At 37.5% G+C, this 19,791-nt stretch overlaps 1 protein-coding gene across 2 annotated transcripts in view; it reads left to right on the top strand.

Moving 5' to 3' along the window:
• Positions 1-19,791, top strand: part of NRG3 (neuregulin 3) — a 423,949-nt gene that overhangs the window by 318,069 nt on the left and 86,089 nt on the right. The window lies entirely within an intron of this gene.

Here is a 19,791-nt window from a genome sequence, read left to right as displayed (position 1 = left end):
GCCACTGAGGAACATTTTTCCCCAAGGGCAGGTACCCCAGTCAGTTCTCAAATCAAACCACCAGTAGATTCCTTACCTTACATACTTCGTAACCAGAATGAAACCACAGTGGGTCTGGAGTGCAGAAGAAACACAGGCATTTAATTTTTCAACTCCACCTCCCTCTTTTCTTGCTAAGTTTGTATCATTTCAATTTCAGTGGATTTCATCGATAAAGACTGAAAAAGAATTGCATAAAGTTGCCAAGTTTGGATTGGGACTGCTGTGGTTTGTTATTTTAGGATCTCTTGTTCATGAAAAAGGCATACGCAAAAATCTTTCTTGTTTTCATTTTTGCAGAATGTGGTATTCACACCAGAAAAAAATGCAAAAATTAAGTGGCAAAATAAGTGAAGGGACTGGGAACGCACCAGTGTGTGCCTGGTACAACACTTACTGTGTAGATGAAGTGAGGATTTGTGTGCAAAGTGGGATGTGCTGAGATCCTGACATTGTCATGTAATTTATTTTTTTGCTACACGGACTGATTGATTTTTTTATTTTTTTTTTTTTGTGGGGGGGGTTGTTTCTTTGGTTTTTTTTTTTCTGTTTTGGGTTGTTTTTTTGTTGTTGTTGTTTAGCAGTGCAGAAGAATGACTATTCTTTTCTGCTTTAACATATTCATTGGTTTAGAAAACAAATTTGCATAGTCTGCCTCGGTCAAAGGGGAAAGTACTTGGTTATCCGTGTCAGTACTGTGAAATGCATAACGTATTTTTCTAAAGAAGCAGCTAGGTTTACTGGAGAATTTTGTTTTACATTTATGTGTAAACCTGAATCAGTTGTGCAGCAACTTGATTGATGCAGCTTCTTTTGTATGCATCCAAATGTACTCATTCATTGTGCACTCCCATTATTATCTATAAATCTCTCAAGCTTTAGGTACTAGCAGCTGCACCACTGTTTGAATGTAAAAATCCATCTGCTGTGTAACAATACAAAATCACTTGCACTAAAGGAAAAAGAAAAGGCAAGTAAGTGCAAAATTATTAGCGGAATTTTGACACCTGTGAACATTTAATAATATTTAGGCTCCTATATGTCTTGTCTTTTGAAATTACATATGGCTCTGTGAAAACTGATTCCATAATGCCTTTTGAACAGCTTGGTGTAAATGAATAGTTGATGAAATCTTTGATATGCAAGTCTAGGGCTTGGGAGCTTTTTCTTCCTTTTTGGTTCCAAATGCTATTTGTATTGCATGCCTTGGTTTGGTTAGCTTGATATAATGGGTAGGATGTTTGAGAACAGTCTTTGGACTAAATAACTGGCCGTGAATAGGAAGTGAGATGGCAACTGTTCCATGAGATTGCAACTATTTGTACCTGATTCCCTTTCCAGCATCTGTTTGTCACAAGGAGAGGGACCTTACAGATCTTACAGAGGTGTTCAGCCTTGTGGAGAAACAGCTGACTCCCAAAACAATACAAAATATCCCTAGAGTCTGCCCTTAAATTTTGTGTGTGTGTTGTGACTGTTCCTGAGTGCAACTCTTGCAAATGTGACAGAGTCCACAGTCCCACTAGGTATGTGGACTAACAAGTTTTCAGTAGTCTTACTGGAAGTTGTTATAGCTACTAAATTGGTACCCAGGTGTTTGGTGTTGAGAGTAGAGACAAGCCTGTCTACTCAGAGATGTGGAAATTGTTACCAGTTATGTTAACTAATAACTTTTGTTGTTAGTTTTCACAAAAAGCAGCCTTTATCAACATTGAAGTTGGTTGAAAGCCAGAGAGACTTTCAGCATTGACATATAGGACCACCAGTGCAGAACAGGGAGGAGACGGAGAGAAGCGTCAACCTGAGAAACAAAAGGCTTGATGTGTACCTGTTTATTTGTGTGGGTTTTATTTTGCAAAGTCAAGTAAAATCATATGATTTGTCTGATTATAATTCTTCCCAATGAGATCTAAATTGTGAACAGGCAGTTTTATAGGACTACTATTTGTCATGAATGTAACTTATTTGCAGTTATAAAATGCAATCGGTGAGTTATAAGGTTTACTGGTAGCATAGGTCGGGCTGGTTGGTGATGGGATTTCACTGTCTGCTGAAACTCCACAGTGCAACAAATTTTAGAGATGTGTTTGTCCTGCACTGAGCATTTTATAATCCTTCTGGTTTCACTGATAAGCACTTTGAGTGTAAGTTTTTTCTGTTTTTAAGCCTAGCCTTTTCAAAGTAAATTTAATTTTGTGCATGGTACATAGACATTTATTACTTTATGCCCTTACACTAAGCAAAAGCCCTTTTCTTCCTTTCAGTTTAGCAACCCATCTATTTTCATTGCTTCTTTCATAACTTACCTTTGCAGTCTATTAGCCAACTAAAAATCATAGCATCTGCTTAAAAGTATGATTTGAATACATTTTAATTTTCTTTGTTTCTGTGCTGTTACATGAGTTGTTAGAAGTTATGTTCTCACAAAGGACAGGCATGTTTTCTCTTCCATTTATGTTTCCAAAAAAGAAAAAACAAACAACCCAACAAACCAACCATCCAAACAAAAAAAAAACCCCAGTCCCCAAAACTTACCTATTTACTCTTGGAACTTAATTTTTCAAAGGCTTCCTTGGTAAAACTGTAAGACCTAACTCCATTTCTTTATATAAATACATATTTTATCGCTTCATGCAGTGTTCTACTGCTTTCAGTAATGCCCTGCACAGATGCAGGTGCTTAACTTAGAAATAAAATGTGAGATTTTTCCACCTCATAACATTGCTTTTGTATTACTCAGGTGGCACACAGGGAATGGAAGCAATGTTTTTACCCTACCTAGAAATTCTGCCTTCATGAGACTTCTTTGTAATCAAACCCATCACGATACAAGGAGCAGCTTCTTCTGGGCAATTTTCAGAGAGCAGGCAATCTGTAAAAGAAACTTGTTGTCTTCTGTATGGCAAAACACCTCCCAGACTTTTCTTGCTTGTACATACAAGTTATATAAAGAGACTGAGAAATCAGCCTGATGAGTACAGTGGAGAAAATGAGGCTTGTCGGTGCATAAATATTATGGTCACTAATGCTGCAAAGCACTTGGATATAGTGTATCCTGTAACTTGGCTGTTTATCAGCCTCTTGCTAATTGCCACTGACAATACATTTAAATTACTGTGCCAGTTTTCTGACAGCATTATATGAATTTTAATCCAGCCTTTTTTGATTTGACTGATCAGTTTTGTGCCGCAGTGATGTTTTATGAAGTTTTAATTTGCTCATGAGAAATTTATTTCATATGGGGCTGTGCAACTTTCCAAGATCATTTCTGCAGTGCACTGCATGTTATGCTTGTCCTGTGCCTGAATGAGGAAATACCCAAGCAAATTCAAAATGAATTAGGTCAGGTTGTGGATTAGCTGCAGCAGCACAGAGCTCAGCAAAACCCATTTAATCTGCCTGCTCGTATAAATACTGCTCTGCCTGCCCCTCTCCCTAAAGAAGAAAAGCAATTTTGTCCATTTTCAACAGAGTAACTCTTATGGGCCTCTTTTTTCAACATAATTTATGTGTATTAATCACAGCCCAGTTTTCTTCCCTGCCTGTCCTTACTGTATTATTCTGATCTATTTTGAGTGGATGACAATTTTAACAACAGAAGCACGAAGTTCAAGGTCAAAAAGGATCTTTTGTGTCTTGAGAATATCTTCAAAAGTAAATAAAAAATAAATCTATAGCATAATGAATCAGAAGAACTTACATCACTGTCAAATCACTCAGGAAAAAACTGGGTTACTCTCTTCTATAAACTTCTCTGTTAGTGTGTTAAACTTCCCTAATGAGCTTTTTTCATTACTGGTTAATTAAGTAAAGTGTCCTGTTCTATTATTGCCCCTTGTACTCACAAAGCTGCTTTTAGTGTTCATGTTCGGCATGCCCTTTAGAAAATAAATTTGCTTGTTTTTCAAGTCTTCCATGTAAGTCTCTATTCTGCATCATCTGATAAAACAAAGGCTTCGTGTCTGTTGCATATAAATAATAACATTAGTTTTGACCCAGGAGCTTAGACAGAACTGAAGGTTTTGTAAAATTAGCAGTTAGGAAGACAAGCTGCTAATATCCAGATATATTTTTGATGCAGTTATTGTTACAAAAGAATAAGCAAATTCTCTTGTCTGAACAGAACCCATCAAACAAAAAGAACTTGTTCACAGCTCAGCACTAAAGCTGCCAGAGAAGTGCCTTTTCCACCATTTTTTCCTAGGCCCATACTCTGTGTTTTTCTGCCTTTTACACTACTCCTTCCATATTGTCTCACTACTGCTGCTCTGTTGCATAACTTGCCAAAACTTCACAAACACCATAGGCTTTCTTCTCATTTGGAGGACCAGAGGCTTTTGGTTCTGTCACACTGATCTCTCTCCTTCCTAAATGAAAAACAACTAGAATACATTCCTAACCTCCAAGTCTGCTTTTTTCTCATGTGCTATATATCTGAGGATAAATGGAATAATTTATTTAATCTAGCCATTAAAAAAAATAGTAGCATTACCAAATCTTACAGTTGTGCCCAGATGGGCAAAATATTTTCTGTTTCTAAATACCTGTGTCACTACTGATAGATTTCCTTAATCCACTTTGCACAGCAAATTATTTTTTTTTTCCCTAACACATACCTTATGCTTGCAAATGCTATTGAAAAATCATTGAGAGCTCTGTGGAAGCTGCCATTGTAGTAAATAGTTGTATAAAATTATACTGGTCATGCTGTCTGTTCCAATTAGACTCATAACATTTTTGTATGGGGTATACAAATCTATATAGTAAACTGGACAGAATGGGTCCTTGACAGTTCTATTAGAATTATATTTCTTCATGGCATAACTTGAGAAAAAATATAAGCAGTCAGCCTCTTTTTCTGAGATGAAAGTGCACTAAAATACACAGTTTAACAGTAAATTGTGGTCTAAAAATATTCAAAGATTCTACCTTTCCATCACAACCACAAAAGCATCTTTTTCAGTGACATTAAACACTACCTGAAATTAAACTACCAGCATGTACAAATGGAATGAACATAATCTGCTTGCACTAGCATGTTATGCTGCTTGCTGCTGAATGCCTTCTGGTTTTCCTTTTTTAGCATTCAAAGAGTGGGGCAGTGTCTGACAGGACAAGGCAGAGGGTCTGGTGCCCATTTTTGTGCTTAGCAGATTTGCTCTTCCACTTCAGTTATACAAAGGAGTATTTTTTATGGCAGAGCAGAGCGTCCTGACCCTGAAACTTTTGTGAACACTTAAAATACTACTGAGGCATTTCTCTCACTAAAAAATGTAGAAAAGTGGGAATTCACATTCCGGTGTGGGATTTTTATATGCACATGAACAGTAAAAGTTAGAGGGGAAGGAGTACTGAGGGATTAAAGAGCCAGAACAATTCAATTCTCAATCCCAGATTTCCTCTATGAATTCATTACAAAGCACTGGAACAGCATGTTATCATTTTATTGGCTGTAAGCTGATATAAGCACAGGGCATGCTAGCACCTCTAACTTTCATCATTTGGGATCTTAGAAAAGTTATATAAATATTCTGGATAGACCACATGAGTCAAAACATTGGGTGGCCTGTAAAAAATGCCAGAATCATCTAAATAAAGACGTGTTAGGGAAATTTGTTACAAAAGAACAGAAGTAAATGGATTAGTGTTTGAACTCTTTGAAACAGTTTTATCATACATGTAATAGACACTGTGCTGCAAGACAACTCTGCTGTGGCTCTCTGGGACCTCCGTCTTTTCGAGCTGCTTTGGTAACACTTGCAACCAGTGCCTCATCCCTCAGTGATCATAGAATCATAGCTCAGTTAGGGTTGGAAAGGACCCTAAGATCATCTAGTTCCAACCCCCCTCCCATGGCAGGGATGCCTCACCCTAGACAGTGTCACCTAAGGCTCTCTCCAGCCTGGCCTGGCTCCCCATCCTGCCAGGGATGGAGCATTTGTCACTTCTTTGGGCAACTGTTCTAGTGCCTTACCACCCACACAGTAAAGAACTTCTTCCTTATATCTAACTTGATGATGATACACTGTCATCTTTAAAGCCTGGAAATGGAGGAAATGTTCTGACTTGGTGGCACATCCTGCACACCAATTAATTTGTTTGTAAACATCAGTTTTGGAGGGGAAAAAAAAAGAAAACACACACACAAAAAAAAAAAAAGAACCACAAAAAAAAAAAAAAAAACCTCAAAAAACAAATGAACAAAAACCAAACAAAAAAAAAAAAGAAAAACAAACCTGTCACTGGTACCAGTGACTTGATGAAACACACTTTTCCTGGTAAAATGTGGAATGTCAAATCTAAACCCTATGCTATCTCTGTCCACTGCCTTCAAATGGCAAGTGAGGTAAATAAGCCGTCTTATTTATGTCATTCAGTATGTGACATACTCTCTTATACTCTTGCATGCTTGAAAGATAATGTTAAAAGGATGTGGTTCATTCCTTATAATTCTCTGCACATGATTCTTTGACTTAACATACTGTGCATTTAACGGCCATTGGTAGAGAAAGCAAAAATTACAACTGATGAGAGGTAGTGAATAGGATACATAGTTGTAACATTCACTTAGCTGAGATGCATTCATCACAGTAAAGTTTGTTTTTTATATTATTGTTATGGTTAATTTTCTCTTGTTTTGCTGGAGATACCATTTAATTATGTCCAGCAAGATGCAGTGTATTTTTGGTGAATGTAATTCATAGAAGCAAAATACCTCTGCTTTCCCTCATCCCAGTTCTGTGGCCATCTAAAGGGGACAGCTGGGAAGAATGGTCTCTAGGTTGCTCAGGGGAGAAATGTTTATCCTCAAAATTGCAATTTCTTAAGAAAATGTTTATAAACATATAAAACATGTAAACATCTAAGTGTTTTGTTTTTTGTTTACTTCGTTATTTTGCCCTGGAGTGTGTTTAATTTTGTTAAAGTCAGCTTAATGGACTATAAGAAAATGAAAATGTGCAATTGCAGAGCAGCTAATGAGACTGTATCACAATGACACTGACTTCAACCCAGGAAGACTGGGGCTCTGTGCCTTTTTTATGGCATTTGTCTATCTGCCTGTCTTCAGCCACTTATATTAGCACTTAATATATGGCTCTGTAACTGATTGAGAATTCCAGAAGTAAGGTTCATATTGCAGGGCACAACTTGTATTATTTCTTCAACAAGCATTTCTTCTCCAGGTACTGTAGCAGTTGGTAGGCAAGTATTTAACAATATATGGTTACTCTGCGTGTATTCAAACTTGCTTATATGGCATACTGAACAGGGAAGAGAAGTCAACAAGACATCAGTATTACTATTGTAAATTGTCCAAACAATCAAAACAGCATTATAAAAAATAATAAATAAAAGAAGTAAAGAAAAATATTTATATTATCATGGTCTTGTGCAGCAGTGTTTAGCACCTACACAAAAGCAGAGGAAAGCACAGCTTATGACTGCATTTCATGTATGACTATATATTCACATAACCTGTAATTCTCACAAAATTATTTTGTTAAAGTTGTTTTTAGAAATGCAGTCTTAAGACCTCTGCCTTGCATTTTGATTTTAGAATGGAATATAAAAGCTTTTCATTCTGAAAATTTTCCCTTCATGCAAAACTTGGTTATGGAAAAGAGATTTTGAACTGTTTTGAATTCTTTTTTCTAGAAATTGTCACACAAGTATGAGGGAAACCCATTTTCTCTATTAAAAATGTTCTTTGCATTTAATAGGTCTAGATAGAATGCAGTTAGTGGGGCATACGTTTCCTTCTTAAACAAAAGGGATTTAAGGAAAATCTCCAGATTCATTATGACAGTTTCTCACAGTGGAGCAAGGTGGCATACAAACCAGCACAGTCCTTAATGTGCCTGTTGGGATGAAATTGCACTTTTGGTGGCAGATCATTCTCCCCTCCCTTGAAGGGTATGACTCAAAGGCACTAGTCAAAGCTTTTTACCTCTTTTATTCTTGCTTTTTACCTCTTTCATTCTTGCTCAGTGAGGTTGGTTTGTTCTGTTTCTGGTGATTCTGGCAGCACCAAGGGGCACACAGTATGGTTTTTGATCTTTTCGTGTGCTGTGTTTTATAGGAATGCAGGAAGTGAAGGTAGGAGCAGTGATCAGGGTTTTTTTTAAGTGTTTGAACATCATTGTTTGAGTGAAAATATTGCTGATCCAGTACAGTAGTTGATAGATGTTCCAATGTCTGTCTGGAAATTATGTCTGTATAGAATGATGGCCTGGGAAATACGACAGAGGGATATTGTTGGGTCTGTAAATACATCAAGTGGATAAATATAAAGGAAAGATAAGAATGATTGAAGCTGAAAGGTACGTTGGTAAAAGAATGAATGGGTTTAAATTGGTGCAGTATGAATTCAGACAGAAAATCAAAAGAGAATTCTTAAACTTTAGAAAGATAAGGTTATGTGCCCTGGAGCCTAAGGTGTGTTTAAGACCTCAGCGGTCAACATAATAGTGTGATGGTATAAGTGACTCAGGTTCACTGTCTTTTTTTGCTGCCATGGGTGCTGGACCTTTGTAGAAATTTTCCACATGTGAATATGTAGACTCCAGCTTTTGCCCCACTGGCTTTCTGCTAATGCCGTTGTTTGGCAAAAGTAGTAATTGTTGTCTCATCAAACTGGATATATATGGTAGCAAATCTAGGAGTCTCCAGGCTAACCTGATCTACCTGGCATGAGCAATAATAGCAATGTCATGGAAGAGCCAGCTGCAAGACCACAGGGTGTTGCTAGGCCATCATAATTCATGCAAGGCTGCTCTTCCGTGCTGTGATACCTATGTGAAGTTACTACTGCTGGCAAGTTGAATAAGTTGAATGCAAAACTAGGGTGCAAGAGTCACTTGTCTGTCTTACAGTGTAGATGTTACTTTAGAGAAATCAAATTTTTAGGAGAGCTTAAGACATATGAGTCAAAGATGAGTGGTTTCTATTTTGAAAATGACTTCAGCTTTGTTTTACAAAGGTAAAGGTATAGGGATTTCTATTTTACAAAGGTACTTATGTGACTAAACATGTTTTTAGCCGTGTGTTAGCCTCTCATTAATGTTTTATTTAAGGGAAGAAAATCACTAATCCTCAACTGTACGTGCATTTAGCAAATGGAAAACAAAGGCAGCTGCTTTCTGGGCCCAAAATATTCTTGAAAGTTAGTTACATGTAGTGCACAGCTGCTGAAAAGTGGAGGGGACTACAGTTTGCAATGAACAACTTTTCCTTTGAAGAAAGCAATATTGCTGTAGCTGACAGTGTTGTCTGATATTAAGGCAAAATACTGAATTCTTCACAAATATTGTCTGAAAAAAACCCAACCTTTTTTTTTTTATTTGCATACCTGAGAGAGGTAATGGTATAATACCAATAGTGGGAAGTATTTTTTCGTTGGTATCAACCTATTTCCAGGATATCTCCAATAAATGCAATGAATGGAACAGCTGACTGGGTGGAACTGCAGACAGAGTCCCAGAAAACACAGGTATTATTTTGCCAGAGCCTTACAGCTCCTCTGAAGAGCATTTTTTCCCTTTCTTCAAATGATCTGGGAAATGGAGGGTTTGAGTCAGAAGCATATTCTGGATCTCTCTTTTCTGCTGTTTACCGACACAAGCATGTTCCAAACAAAAAGTGGCTTGTTTAACAATCTGATTAATGAATTTGGGTTAGAGTGATGTGGTTGGGATATACCCATTGAACACAAATGTTAGGCTGTCTTTTTCACTGCTGCCTGACATCTTCATGCCATCATAAGGGCATTTGTCTTCCTCACTGATTATAGCCCCTTTAAAAGCTCCTTCTCAATCCTGCCACGAACATGACAGTAAAATATATGCGTAGCTTGAGGAAAAAGATGTGATAGCTGGAATTCTCAGTTTGAAATAATATAGAGATAAAATAAAATAAAATACATTAAAAAAAAGAAAGAAAACAAACCCAATGCCTTCAAAATCAAATTTTGATGAGACTCAACTTCCCAAAGTTTGTTGTGAAATCACAGCTTTTGTCTTGGGGTCGCCAATTCTACTTGGGGTTTCGACCAGGCACTGGAAAATTGTGCTAATCAACTGCCTCAAATTTTTGCCATCTTTCAGGTTAATTTCCTTACCAGATCTTGTTCTGCACCTGAAATTCTGACCCTCAAATATATTTATATTAGCAATAGCAAGAAGTTTGTCTGTCTCTTTTCCTCTTCACTGTATTAAGCTTTCTGAACATTTTGCAGTGTCTGATACTTTCAGACCTATTTGATCTGTAATATTGCCACCACAAAAAAATAATTATCCATGTAGTCTTTCAGCCCAGTAACTGTGATCTTGTCAATTAAGAGGTCACCTGCTAGTTTGTGCTTCCATTTTAGCAGGCTGCATTGGCAAAAAAAATATAAGTCCATTTCATAACCCAGAGGGTTTCCCACCTTGCTGTGGTCAATCTAACTGTATTCGTAACTGAATGAATCCATGATGCAGTTTCATTTAACAAAAATAAAAATGTGCCCAGGTAGCAGCATTGTTTATTTTCCTCCTAAAATGCTGATACATTATGTATTTGTCTTGTAATTATAAAGCATTTTCTGCTTGTTGGGCATATACACCTTTCAGTAATGTATCCTGGATTTCTGCTAGAAATAGCTTGCAATGTTTTCTAGAGATTTTTATTTGAATTTACATGTGAGATGCAGTATTTTTTACTTTGTGACCATACACACCTCTAATTTCTCAGACTAGTATGTTTCAAACGGGGAACGCCTTTTCATCTGAGTAGGAGATTGTCCAAAGACTGTATTACTTGAATTTTCTCCTTTTACAGGCTTTAGTTCAAAAAATCATTTAGCTCTCATGTAAAAGTGATTTCCATACTCCTGGCTCTTTCACCAGTGATGGGTGTATGGAGGGAGCAGATGTTTTCTGTATTTGCTTTCTATTTACTTTTTAAAGATATTAATGCTTCAGACACTACAGGAACAGTCAATACATCTTCATTCCACCTAGATGTTTACCACCCCTCTGTAGTGTGTGTATTATAGAATCATAGAATTATTATGATTCCAAAGGACCTTAAGATCATCTAGTTCCAACCCCCCTGCCATGGGCAGGGACACCTCACACTAAGCCATGTCACCCAGGGCTCCATCCTACCTAGACTTGAACACCGGCAGGGATGGAGCATTTATCACTTACTTGGGCGAACTGCTCCAGTGCCTCACCACCCGCACAATAAAGAACTTCTTCTTATATCTAACCTGAACTTTCCCAAAGTTTAAACCCATTACTCCTTGTCCTGTCACTACAGTCCCTGACAAAGAGTCCCCCTCTGTCATTCTTGTAGGCCCCCTTCAGATACTGGAAGGCTGCTATGAGGACTCCAACAAACCCTCTCTTCTCCAGACTAAACAGCCCCAACTTTCTCAGCCTGTCTTCATACGGGAAGTGCTCCAGTCCCCTGATCATCCTCGTGGCCCTCCTCTGGACTTGTTCCAACAGCTCCATGTCCTTTTTATGTTGAGGACACCAGAACTGCACACAATAATCCAAGTGAGGTCTCACAACAGCAGAGTAGAGGGGTAGGATCACCTCCTTCGACCTGCTGGTCACACTTCTTTTGATGCAGCCCAGGATACGGTTGGCTTTCTGGGCTGTGAGCACATGCTGAAGCCAGCTCATGTTCATTTTCTCAACAACCAACACTCCAAGTCCTTCTCCACAGGGCTGCTCTGAATCTCTTCTATGCCCAACCTGTAGCTGTGCCTAGGATTGCCCTGACCCAGGTGTAGGACCTGCTGCTTGGGCCTTGTTGAACTTCATGAGGTTGTCATTGGCCCACCTCACAAGCACATCAAGGTTCCTCTGGATGGCATTCCTTCCTTCCAAAATGTCAACTGAACCACACAGCTTGGTGTCATCAGCAAACTTGCTGAGGGTACACTCAATCCCACTGTCGCCAACAAAGATGTTGAACAAGACTGGCCCCAACACCAACCCCTGAGGGACACCACTTGTTACCGGTCTCCAGCCGGACATTGAGCCATTGACCACAACTCTTTGTGTGCGGCCATCCAGCCAGTTCTTTATCCACCAAGTGGTCCATCCATCAAATTGATGTCTCTCCAATTTAGAGACAAGGATGCTGTGTGGGACAGTGTCAAATACTTTGCACAAGTCCAGGTAGATGACATCAACTGCTCTGCCACTGATGGATACATCAGTTCTGTAGCCTCATCATAGAAGGCACCAAATTGGTCAGGTACGATTTGCCCTTAATGAAGCCATGTTGCCTGTCACCAGCCACTCTGTGGCTTCTTATATGCCTCAGCATGCCTTCCAGGAGAATCTGTTCCAAGATTTTGCCAGGCATAGAGGTGAGACTGACTGGTCTGTAATTCCCTGTGCCTGACATTTTCCACTTCTTGAAAATGACAGTGTTTACCTTGCACTTGAACTGCAGTTTTGCTGGGTCAGTACTTGCAGAGCCATACAGGTTCAGCAGCACATTACCTGCTGTGTTGGCTCATCTATTTTGCAGAGCTTCAGTTGCAAATTGTGAAGAAAGGTGCAGAGGTGGAGCAAAGCATGGAAAAGATGACCTCCCCTCTCCATGTTGATAATTCATGAAAGTTGAATAGCCCACAGATAAGGAAAAAGTTATGGCTTGGGCTCACAGCTGCCTAAGCAGGTTATAACATTATTTATTTATTTTTCATTTTCTAGCCCATCCTACAGAACTCAATTACTTACTGACGTACCTAATTTCTTTCTACTGGAAAAGAATCCAGACCTTCCTTTTGCCCTGGTTTTGTTTGTCAAAGTAATATGTGCCTTAGTAGAAAGGTCTTATAAGGGAAATACTGAATTCCTCCATATAGTTAACAGATAATTTAATGTAAAGTTATAATTTAAATCTGGGATAAAAATGACCTTTGATCGGTGAGTGTACTCTGGGATTTGTTAAAAGGTATTATGGAGAAGAAATAAGAAGAAAGAAAACGTGCACTTCAATCATATAAAGCACAGACATCACTGAGGTGTCTCACAGAGGGCAGGCTGCCATGGCTCTTCTAGTCTTTCCTATTAGTTTTCTGTTGCATTTTTCTGTGGATTTTTTTAACAAATGAGTTCCCTAAACCACTTTTTATAGCTTTTAATTCCTAATTCATGTTTATGAAGATCACAGAATGAATTCTTCTCCTTTTACTTTTTTCATATGCTGTTTTGTGTGGATTGCTACAGTAATTTGTGAGTTAGCTTTAAGTCCAGGTGTAAACTGTCAGTGGTGCTGGTATCAACATATAGGTATCACTCTGGTTTGCATCTGATACATGCACCAGCAGTTTGTTTGTTTGAATGGCTCTGACAGAGTGAATATGTTCAATGAGTTTAATATTTCTATGTATGGGAGCCTTTGGCACTATTCTTACATTCATAGCACTTAATTGCAGTGTATGACCATATACAAATGAGGGCAAGCAGCAGCTTTAATTTTGCTGCTCTTGTTGGAGGTGATTCTGGGTTGTGTACACATCGTATACATTTGTTCCACCATGCTGTTTTTAATCGCTCTTGATAGCACCTAATAATTCTTTTTTTTCATAGCCCCATGTTTGCCTCAAATGTCATAGATGAGTCATCTTGCCCATCCTGTGTATTAACATATTTAGACCACTTTTGCTAAGTGTGTTTATAGTAGTTAATGATACCTTAATGTATTATAGTATTAAAGAATGTCAACATCTGTAATATTCAACTACAAAAGCAATAAAGTAATTTTTCAGATTGTTACGCTCATACCAGAATTCATATTTTCATGTCATGTATCCAAAATTACACAAGATGCTCAGACTCTGTGAGGAAGATCTGATGGTCATTTTTTGCCATCCATTTTTGCTGCTACTCTTTTGTTTACATTATTAGCTAGTAGCTTTGAAGCAGAATATATTTCCATAAATTTTCCATAAACAAGGCAGCTTAGGCATGGATTCCATTTGCATGTACTATATGTGACTGCATGGTATGGGGAATTATTTATTATACTATCTACAGGCTCATAAACACAAGTTGGTCTGATGTTGGGTCATGTGTGCCAAGACCCACAATCAAAGAGAAATGGCACTTTTGAAATGTTATAGCTTCAGGTAAGAGATACATTCCCTTAGTGCCTTGATAATGTACCTCAACCCATAGTTTTCACATCTCAACAAATAACTCATCTTCATCTTGTCCAGATATCTCACTTCAAAAATCGTGCAATTCAGACACAGTGCTCTGTATGTTGCAGAGTTGTTGTCCGAATCTGTGTGCTTCTGCAGCGTATCTTAGTATCAATTACCTTGAACCAATTATTCCCAGATGTCAAGAAAGGATTTTAATTTAGAGGAAAATGGAGCTCTTCTGCTCTCATCTGCTGTTTTTTGTTTGATACCATATACAGGCTGACAATTACTAGTATATTTCTATTAAGACTGTTTATAACAAGCATCAACATCACAGTACAGGGTTTGGTAAGTGACTTGAGAGAGCATGCAAATTGAGTATTGAAGTGTTCCTGTCCTTCAAGGAGCCTTTCCTTGAATCTGGAAACACTACATAGAAAATAAAGGTTTATTTAAGTGGATTTAAGCGTAAAAAAAAAAATAAAATGTAACTGCTAAAATTTTTTGGTGTAATCACAAAGGCTTTTGATAGATATTTCATTGGTAACAAGAAGAAGCTAAAAATAAACCATGTTAGTTTCTCTAGCAAGCCTCTATGCCTTAACTTTTGGTCCTCTAATATTTAATACTACAAATAATGCAGTGCAAGCAATGTTGTGCACGTGCATGGTTTGCACTCCCTGACAGCCAACAAACATGAAGCAGATTTAAACAAAAAAAAACCAGAAACAAAAAAAAAAAAAAAACAAACCCAACAAACACTATCAATTGAGTTGTAAAATGAACAGAAAATAGCATCACAAAAAAAAAAGAAGGGATGTGAGTACATTTGGAGTCATTCCCTTGCCATAGATACTGCATTCTTGCATAAATGGGAGAATTGCACAGTAATAGGAGTGGTTTTGTGAAGTGGTGTGTGGTATTTATTTCATGAAATCATAAGAGATGTTGGGCAGATGCTGTGTTTTCTTATAAACTTCAATGCAATAAGTTCTTTAAAGCTTTCAATATGTAGCCCTGTGAAATTGAAAGAAATAACAAAAAGGAGAGATGCTTCTCTTTGTCCTCACTAAATAGGGGAGACCTACATATCTGAGAAAAACCTCTCATAAATAAAACCCTTTTAAGCACCATCTAGGTTAACTGCTCGCCTACAGCTGGATTTGAGATATAAAGGGACTTCTATGCCTGGTTTCTTAGAAAAAAGGCCTCTTTAAGGTTTGGAAGCACATTGGAGATCTTGGTGTTAATAAACTTTTGGTGGTTCAGGAAGGTTGGTTGACACACACTGTTACCTATCACAAGGAAAACTAGCGAGTCCATAAGGCAGCAAATGCCACAAACACTGGGAAATTTTTGGTTAAAGCTTATGGCCTTTTATCATCATGCTGGAAATGAGGCTCAGTAATGCTGCTTTGTAAGACAGCTGCTTACATGATGTGTGAGACATATGCACAGAATAATGAGAATATGTTCAAATAATTTTCTTGCTGCATTCTGTGTTATTTAAAATGAATCAGTATAAGAAAGTGTCTTCCATGTACAACAAATGTGCTTACTGTTGTCAAAATTGGATTCCTAAAGAAATGCAGTTTCCCAAACAAAGGTAAAACCCAGCATCTTTCTAAAAAATTGTAAGAATCCCACATTTTTTACTCTTCTGAGTCCTTTTGTGTAAAACTCAAAACAGTTATTTAGGCAGCTAAGTGTAGATATAAATAAATACGTCAACTTTTGTTGTTGGAGTAGAGATGTATAATTCGCAGCAAAAAAAAAAAAATCAGTCAATATTGTAAAAATGTTGGTGTAAATACCTGTACTCTGCTTTTTGGTTTGCTTTTTGATTGCAGTAAAGTATTCTTGGTATGTTAAAGTATCTCTTGGTGTGTTAGGGAATAAAGCCTTTTTTTTGGGGGGGGGGGGGTGTCCACAAATGGGTATGTATTCCTTGTCCTAAACTTGAAGAAAGTGATTAGGCTTTAAGAAATTGACAAAAACTCACAAAATTTTCTGTGCCTTTAGAGAGCAGTAAACACAATTGCATCTGAAACATTTTCCTGTAGTAGGCAAGCGAAGGACAGCTTAATGATCTGTGAAAGGAATAAAGTAACGTTTAGCATGAGAAATGTTTATTAAATGTCGTATGTTCATAAGATGAGGGGGCTATTAGCAATTCCTTTAACGTTTCTGTGAAGCTGGTTATATTTTACAGACCCATATTATCAACTACCCGTTTGGAAATAATAGCAGAAAAATCCCTACAGTCATGTCTGAGAAACTCATAGACTTATTCTACCTTAATAGACATTTTGCATCACTTATTTAACCAAAAGAGGATTCTTTGTCCCACAGAACACTGCAGTCAAATAAAATCTTTCATGCCTATGACAAGATAAACAATCTAACTCATAGATGGCTCCAACAACTTTCCCAACCATAAGTTTTGAAAATACCAGACATGCTTTTGGGGTATGTTTTCTACTTTTCCCTGGGTTTTGACATAAAATATGATTCCACTCCCTTCTCCTATATAGCTTTATGAGACCTGGTCATAGCATAGCTGGAAAATAACCACATAAATACGTTCAAACCCAGCTGTGGTCTTGAAAGATCGGACCAGGATTTATGCAGTGTGAGTCTTGATTCTGCAGGAACCATTGTGCTAATGACACAGAAAAGAATAGAAGAGTATATTGCTCCTTAGCCTAGTTCTCATGATTCCTCACTTGTAACAGTGCTGAAATTACCCACTATGCAGTTACAACTGTGGGACAAGTGTAGTCATTGCAATAACTGTTGCAGAAGCCCAGGAAGAGTTCAGAAGTGCAAAAGTTGGTCAGATAGTTACATTGGTGTTTTGTCTTAATAGTCAGAAATCCTGGTAAGTGACTTTGGATTTTCGGATAGCAGTATTAAAACAGTGTTATGTATGGAGCAAAGTGGAGAAGTAGGGGAAAGGGAACTTTTGAGGAGATGTTAGGCTTCAGTAATGAACAGGAACAAAAATGAAAGTTTCTTGGGTTTTGCAATTACAGTGCTAATACAGGGGTTTATTGATCTGTCAAAACTGCAGAATATCAGAGAAATCTTGATTTTTTTCTCAGAATATTTATGAGAATCATTGGTTTTAATAATCATCCTGGTTTTGGCTGGGGTAGAGTTAATTTTCTTCCTAGTAGCTGGTACAGTGCTATGTTTTGGCTTCAGTCTGAGGACAACACTGATAACACACCAGTGTTTTAATTGTTGCTAAGTAGTACTTGCACTGATCAAGGACTTTTCAGTCTCTCATGCTCTGCCAGTGAGGAAAGGCACAAGAAGCCAGGAGGAAGCAGAGACAGGACACCTGACTCAAACTAGCCGAAGGGGTATTCCATACCACAGCATGTCATGCCCAGTATATAAACTGAGGGGAGTCACCCAGAAGGGGCTGATCACCGCTCATGTTGGGCTGGGTATCAGTCATCAGGTGGTGAGCAATGGTACTGTACAGCACTTGTGTTTATTGTGCTTTTCCTTTCCAGTTTTAGTTTTATATTCTCTCCCCTTGTTATTTCCCTTATCATTATTATTGTTAGTCGTCGTAGTAGTGGTAGTAGTTTTGTATTAGACTTTAATTATTGGATTGTTCTTATCTCAATCCATGGGGTTTACATTCTTTCAGTTTTCTTCCCTGTCCCACCCAGGGAGGGGAAAGGGGAAGGGGTGAGCAAGTGTCTGCGTGGTACTGAGTTACCAGTTGATTTTAAACCACGACACAGTTTATACGCATATCAGTAATCAAGTAACCAGGATAAAATGTGCAGTGTTTACTTTAATCTCATTGTGAGGGAACAGCGAGGAAGTTGATCTCAGGGTAATCACATTGGTTTATCATTTTCAACATACACTTAGAGAAAACTTCATAAATAACCTTGTCAGCATGAGCTATGAGGCTCTATACAAGCAGCTTTATTTTCATTTGATGTAGTTATTAATTTTCATGGAAACAGCATTACATTTTTCACAAAATCAGAAAGCATCTTTTAGTTTTCTGACTGGAGAGAAAGGGTTCTGTGTGAACTTACTGTTTACTTCTGGGATGAATCAAAGTCCCTATACATGTTGAGCAGTTCTGTCGATTAATGAATGTTAAGTAAATCAGCAAAAATATATCAGCATATAGCAGCAGCAGCTAATATTTACCTGTTCTCTCATTGATGAAAACAGTGGCTTATTCAGAGAACAAACATTGCTGCATTTTGCTAACATTAAACATCTTAGCCTGGATTTGATGAAATTTTTAAACAGGTTCTTCATGCATTTTACAGCTTTAATGAAGTAATTTCAGTAGGCTATTTATCACTGAAATCAAAGACATATTTGTTAGCTCTGATGGATTTATAACTATAGTAACAAAAAATAATCTAAGGTTAAAATCTGTGCTGATTTACAGTATTGTAGGTGTCAGTAGGATTTGCTTACATTGTTTGAGGAGACTATTTTTTTTAATCAAAATCCAACCTAGTGCCTCAATGAGAAGTAACTTAGTCAAATGGCTGTAGAGATTATAATATATAAGGTTTTAAAATTGATATAGAGGAGGCAAGCATAATCTTCTGAGCCTGCATCCTGCAGACGAGGTAAGTAGTTGAAATCTCCAACTTGTCTTGAACCTTTGAAGATTGGAGCATTGTTAGTATTTATTTTCTGAAGTTAGAAACAGCCTTTCAACCTCAGGGGTTTAAACCACAGCCACAAGCTTTTGTCATTCAAAGGGAAAGAAAATCAATAGTTTATTCCATTATTCAGCATTGTTTGTTATTTATGTAATAGCAAGCTTTATTGGATGTTTTCCAAATGTTCCTTTCTGATGCAATTGATAGTGGGTGGGGGATTCTGTCCTGAAGCTATGCTATACTCTCTCCAGAGCCATACAAATACTCACAGCAAACTTAGGGATTTTTTCCAATTAAGCAATGTCTTCAGTATTTTTATTTTTTTTTTTTTTGCAGATTGAGGATTTTAATTTGGTTTAAAATAAAATTAGCCCTCTACACAAATGGAGAATTTAAATTTTCTCTTGTTTATATTGAGAATATAATCGATTGTGAAGTTTTTAAAGATTTATGGCCTTCTCTCTTTTTTTTTCTCATTTCTGTAATATATAATTTCATTGAAAACTGACCAAGTATCTCGTAAATGATGTGCGTATGTATGATTTGCATCACTGTGTCTTGACAGGTGGAGCAAATTACTGATACATTCTCTATACTTACTATTACACCAGCTAATGTGTAATAAGCAGCCTACCTGTCACCAGGGAAATTTTACATCTGGAAAAATTTTAACAGTCCTCTTTGTCAGGATGGTAAATGGAGGCATCAGGTGTTAGTCTATTCAAGTCATTCTCAGGATTTAGCTTGGTCCATTTTTAAGTGTCCCACAGAGGGAAATTTCATATCTTTCAGTGAAGGTGCTTTGAAAACTCAGTAGTTGAGCTATCTTGATTTTATGTCTCTGATTCCCCTGAACTGTCCCTTTTTCCACTACTCAAAAATATATTGTGAAGAGTACTTTTTTGTAAATTAATTACAGAAACAAATTGCCAGAATCTC

This window comes from Neopsephotus bourkii, unplaced genomic scaffold, assembly GCF_033783945.1.
Source record: "Neopsephotus bourkii isolate Nb327-2 ecotype Australia unplaced genomic scaffold, CSIRO-AGI_Nbou_v1 NB_1634, whole genome shotgun sequence".
NCBI lineage: Eukaryota > Metazoa > Chordata > Aves > Psittaciformes > Psittacidae > Neopsephotus > Neopsephotus bourkii.
Note: the sequence above shows the minus strand (reverse complement) of the source record. Positions and strands in the feature narration are given on the sequence as shown.